This window comes from Centrocercus urophasianus, unplaced genomic scaffold (assembly GCF_019232065.1).
Source record: "Centrocercus urophasianus isolate 14NV4802_14NV808 unplaced genomic scaffold, USGS_Curo_1.0 seq_11, whole genome shotgun sequence".
NCBI classification, from domain to species: Eukaryota; Metazoa; Chordata; class Aves; order Galliformes; family Phasianidae; genus Centrocercus; species Centrocercus urophasianus.
Genome location: NW_024884253.1, coordinates 84,455,910 through 84,468,410, shown reverse-complemented (window position 1 = coordinate 84,468,410; position 12,501 = coordinate 84,455,910). Strand labels below are relative to the sequence as shown.

General features: G+C 42.8%; 1 long non-coding RNA gene across 1 annotated transcript in view; it reads right to left on the bottom strand.

Moving 5' to 3' along the window:
* The window catches only part of LOC122155185, a 157,248-nt gene extending 145,042 nt beyond the window's left edge, over positions 1-12,206 (bottom strand). The window contains exon 1 of the long non-coding RNA XR_006167157.1: positions 12,085-12,206. This is a non-coding gene — a long non-coding RNA (uncharacterized LOC122155185). The remainder of the gene's footprint in view (positions 1-12,084) is intronic.
* Between the last annotated feature and the right edge of the window lie 295 nt (positions 12,207-12,501).

The following is a 12,501-nucleotide window of genomic DNA, read 5'->3' as shown; positions in this document are numbered from 1 at the left end:
TTAAAGCTGAGAAAACGCATGCAGGCCCCTGCAGCAGCACTTCCTCCGATCCTTGGGCAGCTTGAGAATGGTGAAGGCCTTTTCACCGTGTCCCATATAGATGCTTGGCCTACAACTCCAGCTAGCAGCACAATATGGGGCTACCCAGGGCAATGAGTGACCAACAGTTTAAAACTTTTCCATACATCTGAAAAACAAAGAGGCTTTTTCTCTCTGCACTGAAAGGTGTCAAGAGCAGAGCTTCCATCACCAGAGCCCACTGCTTGGGCCCCACCGATGGCCTGACAGCAGACCTGCTTCATATCAGGGTGATATACACCCTCACAAACCTTCCTTGAAACCTGTCACCAGAGGGAAGACCATCCCCTGAACCCCACCGTCCTTCCTGGCTGGTCAGAGCATGCTTCTGCTCTGTATTCTTCCAGTCACAGCAATGCAACTAAGGCAAAATGGCCCACCACTGGCCTCTCCCTGAGCTTGACAGAGAAGCTCATGCTTCTCATTGAAAGAAATGAAGCCAGAAACACTTTTTTTTTTTTTTAAAGCAGCAATTTGAAAAACAAAGCAAGGAGAACTTTTTCCAGCCTAGAGAGTGGCACAGAGAAGAGAATAAAGACTAAATGACTGAAAGCCTGCAGAACATTTTATAAAACAGTTATTTTTCCCCCAAACAATGGTACTCTGTCCCTGACATGAATCAAAAAATGTCACAAGGCAGTTTGGCGAGGCCGCATGTGAATGCTGGGTATTGAGCTGCAGCAGCTGCAGGCGGACTTTGTGGTTAACCCTGTGAGACTTTCACTGCTACAGCTGGCTTCCATTCTGACACTGTGTCCGAGCAGCCGCTCCTTCCCACTGCTGCTCAATAGAATCACTGCCTTATCAGCTCCTGCGCTTCACGTGCAAGCATCACAGCATCAGCTCAAAGGGACACACAGCAAGTTAGGTGATATCTCTGCACATGCCTCTGGGTCACTTGGAAGCCCTGCCTCCAGCATCAGACTGGGAGGTCTGCTGTCATTTCCTTGCAAACCATAACACTATGGTTGTGCACTGACATGTTTAGTCCTCTGATATCCTGTTCTACAATACAGTACTTCCTTCCTAGAGCTATCAGTGTAAGTGATGCTCTCAGTTCATGCAACACCAGAGTACAACATGACAGTAGAGTACAGATAGTGAAGAGTAAATATTTCGCATATCAATTGTCACGAAGATTTCTGCAGTTCTTCAAGATTACTACATTACTCATAAAATATAAATTAGTCTTCCTCACAACCTGCCTTCCCCACTGAAAAAATAAGTGAGGAAAGGCGTACAATTTTCAAGAAATGCAAATCTAATTCTACAGAAAAGAAGTTTGCGCTATTTTTTCTTAATATTATTATTTTAAAAGTTATACTTTATGATCTGTGACTGATGACCAGCTTTAACCACATCTTTCCAAGGCAGTATTTTGAACAGAATTCTTGACTGGTATCTTTAAACAAATTCAGAACTGCTCTAGTGTCTCTGAGTTAACCTCTCTCCATGCGACAAAAATGGAATTGGTTTTAAATTCTGATCAAAGTGATTTAGTATTAAGTTGCATGCTCTTCCATGCACCAGTGCAACTCCTTGCATACCGATTAGTCCCATTATGGAGGCATAGGCAACTGCAAAGGCAAAACATTGGACCAGTGAGCTCCTGAACTCAATTCCAGTGCGAAGAGAAAAAAAGGAAAGCTGGAAATCTTGCATCTCACCAGTACATTTACATGCACACAGGGATTTACATATTCGATCATTTTATACATTTGTACCAACATAAGCCTGCAGCCAGGTTAACAGAGTGAAAGATTTATGGAGTATCACTGAAATGATTTAAAACTACCTCTTCCTTTAGAATTCTGTTATCCTCATTTATGACACCCATAGGAAATTCTTCTGGGGCTTTTCTTCAATTTGTTTGTTTTACATATTTATTTATTTTTAGAAAGCTTTCATTCAGGGCTTTCTTAGAAGGATGGCTTCAGCCCTAACCACTGCATGCATGGCCACCCCATCCCAGCTTTATTACCTTGCTGAGGCCACATGCCCACCCCTCACTAAGCCTCCTGTATCACATCCTTTTTTCCCTCCAGCCCAGCCTACAGGCAGCACAAATATGTAATGGATATCTGCAGAAGCAAGCAGCTGGAAGATACATATTAACTTAAAACATAAGGCCTTTCTGATATGACCTTTCAAAACAAGCAAGCATGCATTAAAAGTAGCAGGCACCCCTATATTTTTCCACAGATTTTTTTTAAAGATGGAGGCTGGAAACAAAAGGCAAATTCCAGCACAGGCAAGTTGCTTGTGAGTGTGCTCAGTACAGGATGGTGTGGCAGCCAAGAAAGCTCCTGCTTCTCTCCATCACCCCAGCCCTCTGCTCCACCTGACACTGTTTTAGCCTGGAGCATACCTAAGGGCTACAGCACAAGCTGCCCAGGAGGAGAACAGCAACATAAAGGCTTGGTCACATCATTAGGCCACAATTTGTGCTAATCCCCAAAATTCTGCAGGAGAATGTGAACATCTAGGATATAGCCTACCTTTGAAGAGGAGAACTCAGGGCAGGATTTAGACCACCTGTCATCCTTCTCTTTTATTTAATCCTTGCCCCAGTACTCAGACCCATTTCACACTAGGGAAAAAAAAAAAAGCCATCCTTCCACAATTCTAACACAAGCCTCCTGACAGAAGCAGGATTGTTTTAATAAGCCTTGGCAAAGTGTGTCCGTTTCTAATCACTAAAGGAGGGAAAAAAAAAAAATTATATTAAAAAAATAGGAAAGAGGGGAAAAAGAACAAGAGAAAAGGCTGCAAACAAGTAGCCAAAAAGTACATCATGATGTGACTGTAAACATGCATCTGCCCAAAACCTGGAGCCCCAGTAGCAAGCAGTGTCTGGAGCTGTAGGAGATCCTGCCTTTTACAAGAGAAGGAAAATCTATTTCCAGGCTGTAGGTCTCCCACAGCAACTTCTGAAGAGGAAGATGAATATTTACTCCAGCCCAAATCTGCTCTGATTAATTGCAGTCCAAGCACTCCTGCCCCTGCCTCAGTGAGCAGGGCTCTCCCTCCTGCTTTTTCCAGCAGCAGCCTCCTATCATCCCATCCACCCCACAGGGTTGAGGTAGCCAGCACTAGTGTCACCTCCCCAGCAACTCAGAGACAGCAAAGAAAACACCCAAAACCACCCAACAGGTTCACTGCTACTCATGATTCTCAGAGTACCTGAAAGTTATCATCCAAGCAAAGGGAAGGTCTCAAGAATGACAAAGGAAACACATGGTGGCTGGGCAGTACTGTTCCACTCAGATGTTGGCCTCAGCCCATTCCTTCCCTACAGGGCAGGGCTGTCTTGGTAGCAGCTGGGGGAAAAAAATGGCATTTTGAGATCACACATCTGAAGATGTCTTACCCTGCATGCCTTGGCAAACTATCAAGTTCAATGAGGCCACGTGGCAACGTGAGAACAGAGTTCAAACACTTAGGCCTTGTCTCTAGAACTGAAGCTGAAAAAGTGTCTTCATAGTAAGAAAAAGGGGTTATGTCACTTGAGTAGTCAACAGCTTTGTATCACTGCTGTTCTTTCAGCTTAACCTACATTGTGGGAATTAGCCTCCTCCCTTATAGGTATAGCATTATATTGCTATTTTGGCCAGCATAGCTTCCACCTGGATTCACACAATGCAAGGAGAACAGCAAGAACAACACCCACAAGCTGTTGAAATAATCATCATTTCCCCAGGTCTAGGCAAAGACTTTTTGTTTTCACTTAGTTTCTCAATACTGACTTGCCCCATGAAATCAATGGGGCAGCCCAACACAAGTCAAGAGCTCACAGGTCCAGAATTTTCAGATGCGCAATGCCAGAAGATGAAAACCAAAGCAGAAGTTTCGTCACTGCAGAAGTGTGCTTTAAGTTCACACTTTTCACAAGGACATGGGTTGCAATAATAGCAATATATATTGCAATTGCATAATAGCAATATATGACCAACAAAATTACCCCAAAAAGGTGCATGAATGAAGAATATGTCCCATACAGAAGTCTACAATCTTCTTCTCACTTAACAGGTGCACCCTATGCACAACTGTAAAAAAAACTGTGAAATATACATTTTCATGTTTAAAGTATTTGGATAATTATCAGATTGCTCAGGTGTCTGTAATATTAAAAGAAATTTAGCCTAGCATAATAATTTAAAAGAGCCTGAGTCTCATAACACAAGCTTCTCATGCAGACTAACTTGGATAACTGTATTCTGCCCACCTTTCTCTGCAGATTTACCTACAGTAAGCAGTGAAGAGTGTTAGCATGAGATGGAACTTAGTCAAATCAGGAGACTTCTGCATTTCAGACGTTGCTCTTCAGAACTCATTTTGAAATGAGTTTTTAGTCACCATAGCATTTTAGCCGTCTGACGTTTTAATTCATGGAAAATGCAGTTTCACTCCATTCTAAGATTTCCCTCATTTTATGTGCTGTACATAGAATCAAGTTATGGAAGTCTATAACAGTCTAGATAAATTCTGTTGAAAGCATTTCATTCATTAAGTTTCAGGGAAAATATATTGCTAAATCATGCAAGGACCATGACTGAAAAGCAAGTAGTTCATCAACAGTCATAAAAGGGGAAGAAAATGAAGTTACTCAGTCTCTCAATGCTGCAAAGGTCTTGCATTATCCTCTCTTACTTAGCCTAAATTCACAAGTACAGCTCTAAAGCTGTACACAGCAAAACCAGTACTGGTAGATATGCATCCTTGCAACTTATTTATTTTCATGTACTTTTTCCAGAAAGGTTTGCACATCGCATGCTATGAGCTCAGCAGCCGAAGAACTCTCCAGTCTGACTATTTGAAGCTAAAACCAAACTTGGAAATCTTAATGTGAACAGCCATAAGTGTAAACTTTCAGGGGAAAGGTTCATGTTTGCTCTGTAGATGCCAGGTGCCTGGCATCCTAGAGTTGTGGCTGGTAGCCAAGCCAACATCAGCATAAGATAGATAAGCAGCAGTTAAGAAAAGCCAGAATTGCACTGAAATAAAGTTTTGCTATCAAAACAAAAGAAAAGAAAAATCAACAAGTCTTGATTTCAATAGATCTGGGCTTTCACAGGAAATTTTTCCCTGAGACTTGCTATAATATTTCTCTCGTACTTAAGCTTTCCAAAGTTTAGGAACAGTATGGCCAAGAAAAACACCTGCATGCATTGAAAGTCAACAAGGAAAAGTTTGCTTGCCTAATCAAAGCTTGAAATACAGGAAAGGGCAAAAAATAACTTCTTCTTACTACGTCAGATCAGATAAAGCATACATTCGCTTTCTGCCAGCAGTAACACATTTTCAGACATCTTACCACCATCAAGGGAAACCCCAGATCACTGCTCTGTTTTCTAAAGCATCACTCACTGGACTGCCTAGGTGAAAAACATCTGATTTCTTTGCAGGGCTGCCAGCCCACCACCTCAGTTGCACACTCTCTGTACACAGGCTCTGCCAGTCCAGCCACCGATCCTATCCTGTGCTTGTTACTTACCCAAACCAGAAGCTCTTCCCCTGTATTCAGCTATCTGCAGCAAAGGGACTTTGCTCATTAGGGTACCTTTAAAGGATCACAGCTGCAGCACACCTTCCCAACTCAGAAGCTACATCTAGTCACAATCATTCATCATGATTAACCGATATTTAATTACTGAGGCGATGAGCAACAGAGCCAGGGAGACATCAGAACTGCCACCACATTCCTCCTATCACCTGCCCACTCTAAGAGTTGTACCTCTCCTTAGGACAAGCATATCCTGCCACCTGTCCTCTACTGGGCTGATTCAACAGAAAACAGCAGTGCTCAGCCTGAAATTCCATTTCTGCTTGGTCAGAGCCTCTCAGGGTCCTTTCCATGAAGGTCACCAGGTTTATGGAGGTGGGCCAAACACCCAGCATCTCTCTCTGACAACCACTATGTGCTTCCCACTCATTGTCCTACTGCCATTGTCCTGTTTTTTGTTCTGCAGAACAGCCACAACAGCACTTTTCATCCCTGAAATAAATGGAGACTGCAAGCCAAACAAAAGCTATGGCCCTTATGTTTACCAGAGAAAAAGATCAATGGTCTTCAATGAAAGGACAGGAAGCTGATATTCTCACTGTAACTTGTTAGTAAAGCAGTGAATAGTGCTATGGAGGCTGACAAAGGCTCTTTTTTTTTTTTTTCCTTCTTTTGCCTTTTTGCCTTCTCCCCCCCCCCTTTATTTTTCCTGAATAATCTGATGGAGAGAATTATCAGGTCACAAAATGGGGAACATCAGCAAGTTTATTCAATTATTCTGCTTGCTTTCAGAGTTGAAAAAAATTTCAGAGTGCACCCAGAAAATTAAAAAAAAAAAAAAGCAGAAAAAAAAAAAGAATCACAAAAAGACATTGTGCAGGGAAAACAGGGGAAAGGAACAAGTCTGAGATATTTGCAACCATGTTTGCTCAGCATTTTGGCCTGTATTCAGGGCACACAGAACATCCCAGTGGATGAAACAGCTAGCCTCTGCTTCCATCCACAAAAGGCCATGTTACTGCAGTGACAAGCCAGCCCTTAGGGACCTATTAGAAGCAATACACCTGGTATTTACATGATTAGGCCCTTATTCAGGTACATCTGGAGCACTTTAGGATATTCTATTCTAGTCACTATCAACATTTCAGCATTAGTAGGCACCATAAAACATAGCTCTTCTCTGATAGAAACACCACTGGATTCAGCCTACTCAATGAATCACAGAACTGTGGGAATTGAAAGGAATCTCTGAGATCATCTAGTTCAAACACCCTGCTAAAGCAGGTTCCCTAGAGTAGGTTATTTAGGAAAGCATCCAGGTGGGTTTTGTGGAGTCTCCTTCTCTGGAGATATTCAACTTCTCTTGTTCCAGCGCACTGTAACCCTCAAAGTAAATAAGTTTTTCTTCAAGTTTATATGAAACTTCCTATGTTTTAATTTGTACCCATTGCCCCTTGTTCTGTTGCTGGATATCACTGAAGAGAGCTTGATCCACTTGATTCCCACTCACCAGATATTTATAAGCATTGATAAGATTCCCTCCCACCAGTCTTCTCCAGGCTGAACAGTCCAGTTCTCTCAGCCTTTCCTCATATGGGAAGTGCTCCAGACCCCTAATCATTTCTGTAGCCCTCCACTGGACTCTCCCTAGAAGTTCCCTGTCTGTTCCGTAGTTCTCCAGCTCCTCCTTCTTGGCCTTTTTTTGAAGACTGGAGTATTGTTGGCTTTCCTCCAGTCCTCAGGCCTCTCTCCCATTCTCCATGGCCTTTCAAAGATGATAGAGGCCATCACAATAATTTCTGCCAGCTCCCTCAGCATTCATGAGCGCACCCCAACAGTGTACATAGATTTGTGTACAGAATTCACCTAGATTGTTTCTGACCAGATCTTCTTCAACCACAGGGAAGTCTTCCTTTTTTTCCAGACTATCTCTTACCTCCAGAGTCTGAGATTCCCGAGGGATGGAAAGACTGAAGCAAAGAAGGCATTCAGTAATTTCACCTTCTCAGCACCCTCCATTACTAAGGCATTCACCTCATTCAGCTGCAGATCCACATTTCCCCTAACCTTCCTTCACTACCTACACGTTTAAAAAAGCCCTCTCTTGTTCTTGGCTTCTCTGCCCAGATTAAGTTCCAAGAGGGCCTTGGCCTTCACTGCATCCCTGCATGCCCTGACAATGTTCCTACATTCCTCCCAATTGGCCAGACCCCTTTTCCACCTTCCACAGACTTTCTTTATGTTTTTCTATGAGCTCCGTGCTCATGCATGTGCGTCTCCTACCACCTTTGACTGATTTCTTACTCTTAGGGATGTGCCAATCTTGAGCTTGGGGAAGCGGTGCTTGAACGTCAGTGAACTCTCTAAGGCCCCCTTACCTTCTAGTGTTCTAATCCATGGAATACCTCCAAGAAGGTCACTGAAGAAGTCAAAATGGGCTTTCCTGAAGTCCAAGATTACAGTCCATCTTATTATCTTTTTTTCCATGTTCCTGAACTCCACTATCTGATGGTCACTGCATCCAAGGCTGCCCCCAGCCTTCACATCCCCAACTGGTCCTTCCTTGTTTGTAAGGACAAGGTCCAGCAACACGCCTCTCCTCATTGGCTCCTCCACCACCTGCATCAGAATGTTATCTTCCATGCACTGCAGGAACATCCTGGGCTATGTGCACCTGGCAGTGTCACTGCTCCAGTAAATATTAGCATGGTTGAAGTCCCCCATGAGAACCAGTGCCTCTGATTGTGAAGCAACTTTCAGCTGTCTGTGGAAGGCCTTGTCAGCTTCCTCCTCCTGATCAGGTGGCCTATAGTAAACATCCACATTGGTGTCACTAATATTAGCCTGCCACTTAATTCTCATCCATACGCTCTCTCATCATTCATCCTTAAGACAGAGATCAATACATTCTAGTTGTTCTCTCACATACAGAGCAACTCCACTGGCTTGACTTTGCTAAAAAGTACATAGCCATTCACAACAGCATTCCAGTCACGCAAGCTTCCCCACCACATCTCTGTGACTGCAATGAAATCATGGCTTTCCTACTGCACGCTGATCTTTAATTCTTCCTGCTACTCCCTATGCTGTGTGCATTGGTCTACAGGCACTTCAGAGAAGAAAAGAGCAGAGGATGCAGGTTCCCCTAAAAGGATGCAAGAGGATCCCCCATTGCTATGCACACTCTTGAGGTGGCTGGCCTTCAGGCTCATGTCACAGGAGGCAGGTAAGGAACATTTGTCACTGTTCACATTGGCATGGCTTATTCCCTAGTCAGTCATAATGGCATGAGTATTGCCATTTTGGATCCCACCCCTTAAGTTCTTCAGTTTGAAGCCTGCCTCGCTAGGTTGGCCAGCCTGTTACCAAAGACAGCCCTGCCTCTTCTAGACAGGTGGACCCCACCCCTTACTGAAAGGTTATGATCTCCACAGAAAAGAGTCCTGTAAGTCCAATAAGTCCTATTGTCATTACAATGAAAACCCTTACACCAGCACCAGCCACATAACCAGAAATGTATTTCCTATTTCTGGCTTCCCTCTTTCCTCCAATTGGCAGAATTGAAGAGAAAATAACCTGGACACCGGTGTTCTTCACTTGCACTCCCAAGGCTTTATAGTCTTATTTGGTTCTGCCCATGTTCCACTTTCCATCCCACATGAAAGAGCAATTGGGAATAGCAGTCTGTGCTCTTGAGAAAACGCTGTACCCTCTGGGCAGTGTTCTGAATCTCAGCTCCTACAAGGCAGCAGACCTCTCAAGACTCACTGTCAGACCAGCAGATGGGAGCTTCATTGCCTTTTAACAGGGAGCCACCCACTACCTGCATATTTAGGTATATCCCATACACTGGGCAAATGTTGTATATCATTTATGTATACGAACTTCTGAAATGATGGTAAGGAATTAAAACGCTATCATCTGACTAATGCCAAGTATTTTGCAAACATGAGAAGCAAGAAATCTTTTTGGTCTCCCAAGACTCCTTTGCGATGTCCTACATATAAAATTTCTTAACTCCAAATTCAAAGTCAAGCTTCGCACAGGGGAAATTGTGATTTTCCTCGAAGGCTCAAAGGAAAATTCAGGATTATATGAAATACATGAGGTTAGTTATTAGTAATGTTGTTCTTCAAAGGACTGCAGAAACTGAGAAGACTGATGTCATGGGAAAGCCAAGTAATTGGTGAAAATGTTTTTTTAGAAGGTTAACCTTTTCTATTACTACTTTTGAAGCACTGTAAGAAGAGACTTCGTAAGATTTCCTTCCTGGTTGCTTTGTGCCTGGAATACAATTCTTTGGGCTTGATGCTTTCAGTTAGCCTGTTTTCCTGAGAGTTTTTCAGCCCCATTTTACACATTTATCTAAAGTGGGTGCCCACAGCAGCACAAAAGCAAGATCTGTCCTCTCCACTGAGCACACACTGCCTACTGCAGACCCACCAAGAGCCTTCCACTTTATGCTTACCTATGTGGGGAAGTTTGCTAGTTTGCTTTCTTAGTGGCCAGGGTTGCAAATGTACATAGAATCACTTAGGCTAGAAAAGATCTTCAAGATCAATGATTAAGAGCAATGATTAACCTGATCTACCGAGTCACTTCACTAAACAAAGTCCCTTAGAGTCAATGTGCACACATCTCACAGGTACCTCTGGGGATGGGAATTCCATCATCTTCCTGGGTTTCCATTTCCAATGCTAGACAACCCTTTGTGTGAAGGAATTCTTCATATTGCCCAATCTAAATCTCCTCCAGCACAACTTGAGGCTGTTTCTTTGAGTTCTATCACTTGCAACCCATGGGGAAAAAAAAAAAAAAAAAAAAAAATCCAACATGGGTTCATGTCACCCAAGAAAAGAAACCAACGTCCAGCCTGGTGTATGGTTGGTCTTGTTCATTCCAGCAGAGCACTATTTACTCAAGCTACTGCTATGAAGATGCATTAAACAAGAAGCACATGGCTATTATGCTGTTCAGCCACATGTTGGCATCACCACTGTCCTCCACCCGTTTGCCCTCTAGCAATGACTGCAGGCCATTATGCGAGATACACACTGAGGAAGGGATACAGAGGAAGAGCTGAGGACATCTTGCCCAAATTCAGAATGGCCATTTCTACCTCCTGTGGCAGATGTCAACAGAGCTAAAAGGAAGGCGAAAGCATCCTGCTTCCCTGAGATCTGTGGCATATGTCCCTGCACACAGGCAGCCAACACTTGGTCCTTTTCCTGTTCTAGCTTCTAATAAGAATTGACAGGCTTGTGCTTCTATTAGGGTGGCTTGCACCAGGAATAGAGAACGTATAAACAGTGACTCACTCCAAACGAAACATGCACAATCCTTTTATTTCCCCTTAATATAAGAAGTCTTCGCTGCTTCCAGTCATTAATTTCTTATTCTATAATTCCACAATGTGGTCCCATTTAAACACTACTCGAGGCTTTTCACTAGTCACAGATGTCAAAATGATTACCTACCAGATAAGTTAGCTGCATTTCGCATCTCTGCACAGATACTTTCAAAATTGCTATCACTTAATACCAGAAATGCTAAGGACATTCTTTCGAGGACAAAAGTTTACTTGACAAGTTATCCAGTAGTTATTACATCTCAAGTGTATATCTTGCCTTAATCCAACAGAACTTTCAGCTTCCCTTTGGAGGCATAACAGCTGAATTGATCTTTCATACAGGGGGACAAATTTAATTTTCCGGCTCTGATTTGGAAAAGAATGCCTATTCAAGACAGCACTTTAGCCTTCCTGAAGTCAGTGAGACCCAAACACGTGTTTACAATTAACCATGTGCTTAAGTGGTGGTCTGAACTGAGTGAATAAATATTTAGTCAGTAGGTCTGCTTGCATAAGAAAGAATTACCAGTCTGACAGAATTACAGAATTTGGCTATAAGAGGCTGGAGGATTAGTAACAAATGTGTCATTCCTATAAGTAATTCACTTAAACTACAGCCACAGCAGAGCTGTTTAGAGTATGCACACAGATTAATTTGAAGGACAGACTTAGAACATAATTATCAACGAAGAACTGTAAATTTGTAATAATATATCAGAATCATCAAGTGACTTTCAAACAAGATCTATAGAACCAAATATCCTGCTCAAATTTAATGAATTCCAGCCTGTTTCAGAGCTAGGTTGTGATTTCACTTGGAAAACTGAATAAGTAGCAGTGCAGGCCAAAGTAATTGTGGCTCAAAAAAAAAAAAAAAAAAGAAATGAAGCTGAAGAGCATATGTAAGACCCTCCAAACCCTGCCAAAATTATTTTTGTGGTAGCAGTTTATGAGAAAGATATGAGAAGCCATCAACAGAGCTTAAGGGTTTTATGTTCCCAACTCCCATTGACTGATAAGGGTCCTGGAGACTGTCAAACATTTCTCTAGGTGCTCTTAAGATCACTTAATGGTGAGGATAAATCCCTGTATTGTCCATGTTTGAAGAAATACATTATAATTTGCAGGTAAGTTTATAGTGTACATTGCTTACCTTCCTTCCAGGCAAGATTACAGGCACGTGTCCATCTGGTACATCTACCTCCAACAAGGGAGGCTGCTCACTCCTATGTTGCAGAGAAGAGCAGGAAAGAGAATCAGTTCCACATGTCACTCCATCGCTGCAAGACCAATGAGAATTTCAACAATTAAAGAGGAGGACTGAAAGACCTTTACAAATGAATAAATATATTTGCTCTCATACTGCACCTCTAACGTATTACAGTTACAACTGGCTGTGGAAGTGACCCTCCAAACTGAACTGGTGCCACTTCCTCAGTTTCAAAACCAAAATCCCCCAACAAGAATTTGATGAGCATATAGGTGACTGCAGCCTGCTGAACCAAGCAGGGCTTCAGCAACTCCAGCCCACCAGTCCCCAGGACAGCTGTGTACCAGGGCCTTGGAGCAG